Source organism: Cavia porcellus, unplaced genomic scaffold (genome assembly GCF_034190915.1).
Source record: "Cavia porcellus strain 051 isolate PalLab524CR breed Dunkin Hartley unplaced genomic scaffold, mCavPor4.1 scaffold_8, whole genome shotgun sequence".
Lineage (NCBI taxonomy): Eukaryota > Metazoa > Chordata > Mammalia > Rodentia > Caviidae > Cavia > Cavia porcellus.
In genome coordinates, this window is record NW_026947491.1 from 81,718,361 (window position 1) to 81,726,856 (window position 8,496).

Consider the following 8,496-nt stretch of genomic DNA (forward strand, 5'->3'; position numbering starts at 1 on the left):
AAGGGTTGAGCTATTCTGAAATCTATCTCCATGGACTGTGTGTCTTTGAAATCTTCCATTTCTCTTTCTGACAGTCACCAAATTTAGCACTCTTTTCACAGATTTTGGATATTTTGTTTACTACTGTACAGATTAAAACTCTACAGGTACTTGGAAGGCTTAAGATACTTTATATATTTTTAATATATTATCACATTTACTTAATGAATAACACATACTTTTATAATTTCCTTAGACATTCTGTTTTTATTTAAATCTTTTATTTTCCTGATTTGTCATGTTAAGCAACCCAAAAGAGAATGAAGATGCTATCTTTGTTATTTGTGTTTTTTCTTCTTTTTTTTTATTTAAAGAGGATAAAACAAAAGAAAACAAAACAAATCAAAGCAAATGAAAACAGAGCGATGCAAGCAACACAGCACTTCACAACAAGACAACAGGACATCAACGGTAGCTACCATAATGTCTCTTGTTTTCCTCGAAATAGTTTTTATTTTTTATTTTAAAGGGAATAACATTAAACACAACATAACAGAACAAATAGGACATATGAAAGCAATGTAAGAAATATAAATTTCAAAGCTAGCTTATTTGATATCTTCCCTACCTATCATATTGTCTGTTTTCTTCCAAATAGTTATCCATGTCTTCACATACAGTGAATTCATACAAAACAACATGGTATAAAACTGATCCAAATTGAGTAAAGAAGGCATTTTAGGTCTTCAAAACCAGACAATATGGAAGTCACTAATGGCTATCGTAAAGTCTCTCATTCTCTTCAAAATAGCTTCCATACTTTCAACAAAATAAAACAGGCAAGGTGGGAGGGGTTGCTTGGTTTCCTGGTGCTCCAGGTCCCAGCATGGCATGGTTCTCAGTAAACACCGGTGCTCCCATCCTGCCACACGCACAGCTGCTCACCAGGAGCAGAGGGGTTGCTTCAAGCTGTTTTTTCTAATGAATTGACCATTTCATTGCCCAAGCTCTGAAATGACCAACACACCATAGAAAGACATCTCTTTAGGCTCTTGCTTGAAACCAACAGCATCAGGAAGCTGCTGGCCTTGGTTCAGGGCCAGATCTTTGTTATTTTGAAAACCACTAAATAGTTAATAAATATGTATTGAATTGAATTAGTAGATATGCAATTACAGTGCTAAACCGCTATGTGAAGGGTAAGTCTGGTGGAACTAATATATATTCCTAATCAAAAATTAATACAATTGATTACTGACTTATCAGTTTCTTTACTAGTATTCATCTTTAAAATTATAGGACTAAAAATTAAATATAAAATTGCCATGTATTGCACAAATAAGACTTTCAGGAGTTCTGTATTTTGATGATATGTCTTTTCTCTAACTATACAGTAATAAAGTGTTATACTAAAACCAGTGTATGATAATCTGGAAACTGCCTCCAGAAAAGAGCAAACTGTTAATTTTTTCGAATAAACTTGGAGTGGTTAGTAAGCTAAAAATTGCTCAGAATTCAAATGAAATCATAATTACGGAGTTATGGCTAGAGAAAAAAATATCTTCTATTAATAAATCATCCCAATAGTTGCCTTTTGAAAGAGGCAATACTGAAAAACAAAACTCAAATTTCTACTTGCACTTAGTGACTCTGTACTGGGTATATAGCTACGGGACACAATGCCTTCCTGGCCAATGCAAGGTCCTGAGTTTGATTCTTAGTACAAAAAAAAAGCACTGTTGACTCTACTTTTGCTAATACATTCTATTGTTAAAATTTAATCTTTCTCTTGGATCTGTAGAAATACATCATTGCAACTTGAATTTGCACTTCCTTAATTAGTAAAGAAATTGAGCTCCTTTTATCGTTTTATTTGGCTATATTCTTCCTGAAGTCTATAAAACGTGCATGTTTTTCTAACTTTTAACAATGTTTTCTTCTTATTGATGTGTCAGAGATCTTTCCATATTCTGAATACAAGATGCATGAGAGTTATATGCATGCAATAACTTCCCTCATTCCCCAGTTTACATTTTTGCTTTCTAAATATATATTTTTAATTTGAAGCTCTTAATTTTAATGAATAAATAACAATATATTTTATTTTTAAATTATCTGTCCCATTTAAGAAACATCCCTTGAAATCTCTAAATACATGCAATATCTTTATTTAGAAACATAATTGTTTTTTCACATTAGGTTTCTAAATTTACCTAAAACAGACTTTATAGGTGTTATAAGTGCTAAGTTTAAAAATATAGATGTTTAAATGCTCTAGCAGGACTTATTTTGAAAAAAAGAGTATAACATTAGCTTTGTGAACAAGTGTGGCTGCCGTGTTAGTCCAGCCCTATTATTCCAGCATTTGGCTGAGCACGAGTATTGCAATTTTGAAGCCAGGCTGGGCTACTTAGAGAGTCAAGGGCCAGCCTGTACTGCGTGAAAAGACATTGTCTTAAGATAAACAGGCTGCCAATCAATTGGATAGTATTCACCCACCCTGAGGCTGGATCTTCTCTACCTTTTCCTCTGAAAACATTATTATAGACACACAGGAACGATTTGCAAATTTCTAGATATTCCTTCATCCATTCAAGTTGACACCTAAAATTAACCATCACATTTTCACAATATTGACTTTGTAAGTCATAAACCTGGTAGGTCTCTCTATTTGTTTATGTGCTCTTTAATTTCTCTCAGTAATATTTTATACTTTTCACTGAAGAGGACTTTCATCTTTTTTACAGTTATAGTTGTTGACTAGATAGTCTTGAATGCTCTCTTATGCAGTATCTTTAATTGGATAGTTAGTAAATTATAAAATACTTACAAAAGGGAAAAATTAATATGTGAAGCTATGAAATTTTACAAACCTATCACATTCATATAATATTGAAGCTGATCAGGAATCAGAAAACATTTCTGTTATTATCTGGTTTCAAAGGGAATAAAACAAACTTAATCTTTTCTTTTTAAAGTTTGCTTGTATACTCACACAGTGTGTATCCTTTTGCATTTGTCGTCTTTCTCTAAGATCTACGTGTGAAACTTGTTCATTATATTATTTATAGTTATAGTTTGTTCAGTTTCATGGAATCATAGTATTTTGTGAGATGAATATGCCCTAATACTTTTATCCCAATGACAAATAAGGATATTTCAGTTATCACTTATTTCTAGCCTCTATGAATAATATTTCTTTTGCAGTTATATTGTTTCTGGGTTTTAAAAATATTTTTTGGCTGTTAGGAGTAGTGCTATGAGTTATAACTGTGTGTGTTTTGGCTCCTCTCTGCCTTCCTTCCTTCCTCTTTCCTTCTTCTTTTTTGTGATTCTCTCTCTCTCTCTCTCTCTCTCTCTCTCTCTCTCTCTCTCTCTTTCTCTTCTGTCTTTCTCACAATTATATGACCCTAAAAATCTATAATTTCCTTAATCTGATTTCAGGGATTGAGATGACTCAATGCTGAACTTCCAGGCATACAAAGGGCAAAACACTTTCCTATTTAAATTTTGTATCCTGTGTGCTTACCAGTACCATCCACACACTGATGCATCTGATACACCAATTTTCAGCTGTACTTTTTAATTTTCTTGCCATAAGTAGCGTGCCTATCATCTTTTGCTGAGCCAGTGGATTGATACCAACATATTAGCTGTAATTTATATTGATATATCCTGCATTATTGAGAGTACACTAAAAGAACAAGTTTAATATTATGCATATACAAAAAATATATATATAATATATAAATATAGTATATATAAATATATTGTATCTACAGTATACATTATCAGTTTCAAAGATCTCATTGTAGAGTCTCACGCAAGTTCACATAAGGCAGCTGAAAAGCCTGTGCGTGAACCCTGGACACTGATAACCAAAGACAAGTCCTAAGACTGGAGCTCTTCCACAGAAGCCTGTTGGCTGGTGCCCTCACACACAGTCTGAAGCTTCTGTTTCAGTAAGTCAGTCATCCTGACCCCCACTGAACAATGCTAACCCAGGCTTATAGGTGCTTCTTATTCAAGTTTACACCACAACTCTCTGATGTGCTGTGACGGTGGGGAGGATCTTCAGGGAGAGCACAGGATCCTGCCTGGTTTTGCTCATTATTGGGTTGCCTGCCATGCACCATGTGTAGAGGCAAAAAGAAAGAAAGAGGAAGAAAAAGAAACGAAAGAAATTTTGCATGTTTGTTCGGGAGGTTTGTAAATTTTAAAGCATCAGATCTAATATTTGTTGATGGAAAATAATAAGAACGTAGAGAAAAGAGAACCCATGAATTACAGATCTGTATTTTTAACAAATTAATCCAATTAAATGCTTTTGATTATTATTAATAAAGGATTCTTCTCTCCCCCACCACGAAACTTCTCTATTATCACTTCAGGGATATTTTGGGATATTTTTCTGGGTAAAGAAATAAATTGCTAATTTATATAGTAGCATAATTCAGAACACAATTTTATCCACATTTTGAAACATAGAATTCCAGAATACTTAACACAAGTGCCTTATACCAATACTTGAGCTAACTAAAAGGCCAGTTAATCCTCCCCTTCCTCATTTCCTTCCAGAATCTTCCCCCGCCCGGCCCTGACACAAACACATATCTCCTCTCATGCATCCTATCATTATTTCTCTGGAAATTATATGGCTTTCTACGATGGTGAGGATGGAAAACAAGCTTCTAACCTTCCTGGAGAGTATTAAACTCTCCCACCTGCACGTCTGGTATGTAAGATGTTTATCTTGCTCTTTAATCAGAAGTACAGATATGTGTGCTGTGGGCACTTATCATAAAGTTACTTTACAGACTGACTGCAAAGCAACTATGTCTTGTCAAAACATTACTTTTACATGGGATGGTTTAAAAAGGCAACCTAACCACTGGCTCTCATGATTGCTCCAACCTCTGACCTATGTTAAGAAACAGTGTAATTGGAAAACAAACATTATTGAATGATTCCATTCATCTTGCTGAAATTAAAATCAGTGCTTGGTGTAGAACTTTAAAGATATATAACAACAGAATTCATCTTTATATTAAAATATTTTTGAAGAAAGAATTATGTTCTTATTATTGTTCAATTATTGTGGAAAATATTTTATATCATGATGTAAAGGATGAATCCATCCTAACAACTGGAAGTAAAAAAGTCAAACAGCACATTCTTTATCTGGCCTTATTGTGCTTTATTTAGTGAGAAACTAAATTTACACAAGTTAATAACCTATTTCCATTCATTTGACAGAGAGCTCAGAGAACAATTTTGCATCAAATTTCAATTTACTGCAATTTAACACAGAGACAATCAACAACAAAAATAGGAGATACTGTATGCTGGGTGCTACAGGAAAGACAGAGATCAATGTCTCAGTTCAGACTTTATGTTTTTTAATTTTATTTTTATTAGTATATGTTTGTAGTACCTAATGTTTAAATTCATTCTGGAAACTGAGTACACCTCAGTCCCCTCACTGCAGTTCATAGTAGACAAGGTTACAGTCGAGCATTCTTGCTACAGCAAGAAGAGAAGCCAAAGCAAATGAAGAAGGTCAGGTAGGACAATTCAACCCATAGCTCCTGGAAACAGAATACCTGGAAGATATGAAGATCTGGGGTTCCAGGGAGCGGATAAAGGAGAATCAGTTTTGGCTTGTTTTTCATTCACGTTTGGGGTAGAAAGCAAAATATTTCAGGAAAAAAAAAGTGAATGAGGTATACAGGAGTTCTCAAATGTCCTGCTTTGACTGGAGTTGAAGACGTATGTTACAGGGAAATGTGAAGCAAGCAATCCATAGAAGTCCTCCTCCCAGCCTTGTATCCTGCAGTTTTTACCTAATATTATGATGAAAAGTTCATTTACTGATTCAGCTAGTAACTTTTAATTTTTCTAAAAAGGTTTATTTTTCATGCATATAATTTTAAAACTCTAAAAATTGTGTTCCCTGTGATTTTAAATAATCGACGTTTTTTCAGACTCATTTTGATGATAGCTAGAAATAGACAATATTAGGTATAAATGTTGGTAATGAGAAAAACTAGCATTCAATGAAGGTATATTATTCAAAACATTTCTGTGATAAAGAAAGGAAAGTCAATACAATAACAATTTATTTAGAGGTTGACAATGCAAGATGCAAAATAATTTTCCATATTTCATTTGATCAATATGGAATTCTGGCCAATATGCATTTTAATCTTAGCTTTACAAAGAGTATTCTGAAGCTCAGAAAAATTAAATAGCTTTCCCAGAGACCCACATCCCATAATTCTTCAAATTTATACTGGAAGTCAGAATTCTGACTTTAAAGCTCATTTTGTTCTTATGATGCTGTGCCATAATCAATTTAACAAAATGATCAGTTCACTCTAGGCTGAACATTTCAGCTGATTGTTCTGATACAAACTTATATTTTCATATAAATATAACTTCAGTAATATATATTTAAAGAAAACTAAATAAGTAGGCAGAGCGGAAAATCTAGAACTTGATGCCAGGTTTTCCATAAGAGTGCTTAATATAAATACAGTATTTTCAACAGATTTAACTGTTGCAGAATAGAATCTTGGATGGTTATTGCATTTTTTATTTTATTCCTTGAAAATTTTTCAGACCATATGAACAGAAGCTGTTTTGGTTTGTATTTGAGTTATTTTTTAACAGTTCTTGCAGATGTTGATTGATGTTAGACATCCTGAAAGTAAACAGCTATTGTTCTTGACTAAGATACTCCAGCATGTTAAAGTTCCAAACCTTAGAGAAATGTACCTATAAATCATTTGGAATCTAAAATTCTTTGGATTCAGAGAAAGAAATTTATTTCTTTTTTTTATACTAGCATTGTATTCATGGAGGGAAGATAACTTTATTGAAACTAGTTCTTCCCAAAGCCCCTACTTATAAATTGAACACAATGTTAGTCCCACTCTCTCTCTCATGTCTTAGATACATTTCTCATTACAATGTACCTGACACCCACAAGCTAAAGGAGAAAATGTTTATTTAGCTCACAGTTTTCAGAGGCTTCAGTCATAGTCAGCTGACTCTAAAGCTGGGTAGCATAGAAGAAGGGGCATCACAGAAGAGAACTATTCCATTACAGGGTAAGCAGGCAACAGCAAACAGCAGCAGCAAGTGATGTAGCAACCCTGTTTCTGTCCTTGCATTCTGTCCAGGTTACCTTCCCTTAGATGGGTAGTACTCACACCCAGGATAGGGCAGCCTTAAACCCAGCATCTCACACCCTACATTCAGCCAACCTCAGAAAACCCCACTTCTGACCACATGAGGCTTTGGAGAGACATCGAGATTCCAACCCTGAGCCCCTCAAAGATTCATGCAAATCCCTATATGAAAGGTCATTTTGTCCATCTCTAAGAGTTGCCAAGTCCTAACAACTTCAGCTTTACTGAAAAGTCCAAATCTGAAGTCTCTTCCAAAATTGAAGTTAAACTCTCAGTTGTGAGTTTCTGCACAAATGAAAAGAAAATTAAACACTGTCAATATACAATGGCCACCCCAAAAGACACAAAGGTACAAAGAAGGGAATCAAAAAGAATGGGAACAAAGAAAGACCAAAATCCAGTGGGGCAAGCTTTAAATCTACTTCATGTTTAACATTCCTGGCAATTTGAGGCAAGTGGTGAACTACAGAAGCCTTGTGTGACCTGCTCCTATGGCACTTCTGGTAGTTGTAGGCCTCATGGCTTCTCACTTGGCTACTTGTCTCACTCTTATGACTTCCAACAAAAGATCCACTTCCTTGGCTTCCCCAACCTTTTGAAGTCTACACTGCTCCTTAGGCTTCTCAATAACAACTTCATATACTGTCTCCTCCAGGGTGCATTGCCTGGCTTCCCAAGTCTTCTTCTACAATCTAGGTGGAAGATTTCCTGACCCCGCAACTCTTACATTCTGCATCCAACTAAAATCAGCACCCCTCAGTTGTTTTCAAAGTTTGCCTCCAGCTGGAGCAGTAGCCAGGTTTCCAACTCTCTTGGCTGTAGGGTTTAAGTGTGTGGATTGCTGAGAATTAAGAATCAAATCCTGAAGAAAAACTTTGATAAATCACTGTCATTCTAGAACATGGTGCCCTGGGTCTTTATTCTCAAAGCAAAGTCTTCCACTTTTGCATTTTTGAGACTACAAAGGCTGAAATCCTGCTGGTTCTTGTGATGTCCTCAGGATGCCTTTTCTATTATCCTGTTCCTTTTTAGGAAATTAGATTTCCTCTTCTCTATTTTTGCAGTCTGGAATTTTACCAGGCCTTCCTTTCTGGCCATACTCACAACACTTGAAACCATTCTGTTAAGAACTTTGTTCTTGATGCTCAACTAAATCTGGCTACAAGCTCCCAACAGCAGGCATGCCACTGCCTCAATATTAGACTGCCATGAAATTAATCTTACACAAGATTAATTAGTCTGCTGCCTTCAGTTTCAGTCTCAGGCAAAGACTCTGGACAATATCGAAATGCTGACAAACTTTCTGCCAACACATAATGCATGT

General features: G+C 35.0%; 1 non-coding gene across 1 annotated transcript; it reads right to left on the bottom strand.

The window, feature by feature from the left end:
* Window positions 1-946: 946 nt before the first annotated feature.
* Window positions 947-1,082, bottom strand: LOC111753319 (small nucleolar RNA SNORA2/SNORA34 family). The gene has a single exon (XR_002788137.2). It is a non-coding gene; the product is annotated as a small nucleolar RNA SNORA2/SNORA34 family (small nucleolar RNA).
* Window positions 1,083-8,496: the final 7,414 nt, after the last annotated feature.